Below are 856 nucleotides of genomic sequence, written 5' to 3'. Positions count from 1 at the left end.
GGGGCTGCTGCAGGGAGAAAGGGGCCCACGCAGCAAGGATGCGCCTCGTGCGCCCCAGGGCCTGTGGTGAGGGGCTGTGGGGACAGGATGGCCACGGATAACCCTGGCGCCAGCATCCACCTAAGGGTGCGACAGAGGGGAAAAATGATGGAGAAGGTACCTGTTTGACAGAAATCCATGCCAAGTGTGTTAAAAGTAGAGAGTGCAGCTTGGACAGATCCTCCATGAGTGGCAGGAGGTGAGGCCAGGACATCTTCCAGACAGATCCTCCATGAGTGGCAGGCGGTGAGGCCAGGACATCTTCCATGCTCCTTGGTGAGCCAGGCAGCCTGAGGGACCGTGACTGGGACAGCAGGGCGTTCACTGCACAGCCTTAGCAGGGGTGCAGCCAGTGAGGGCGGTCAGTGTCTGATGGATGTTTCACAGTTAACGAGGCCAGCACAATTTCTTTCAAGTGCTCTCATGATTTTTGGAAAAAAGGCTGCACTTCAGTTTTTCTGAAAGACAGTTATGACTGTGGCTATTCTGGGTAACTATTGCTGAGGCAGAGAACTGTCAAACATTTGAAGGCCAAAAAATACACGGTCTCTCAGCCTGGAAAACTTTTCACTGTTGTACTTTGTGTAACCTGGAGTTTAATTGGAAAAGTCACTGGGTAATGACAACTAAAAAAACCTACAAAGCTATAGTGAAAAGAGGCAAATCAATATTAACAATATACAAAAATTGTTTTACCTTTCTCAAGATGCAGCTTGTGGAAAACGTGTCACAGTAATCCTGCTTGGATGGGTAAGCTTTGCACACATAAACTCTGCTTCTGCTAGTTTCGTAATGAAGTAACCATAAGAACACTATA

Source organism: Phaethon lepturus, unplaced genomic scaffold (assembly GCF_000687285.1).
Source record: "Phaethon lepturus isolate BGI_N335 unplaced genomic scaffold, ASM68728v1 scaffold39717, whole genome shotgun sequence".
NCBI lineage: Eukaryota > Metazoa > Chordata > Aves > Phaethontiformes > Phaethontidae > Phaethon > Phaethon lepturus.
The sequence above is the reverse complement of the archived record's forward strand: the minus strand, read 5'-3'. Positions refer to the sequence as shown.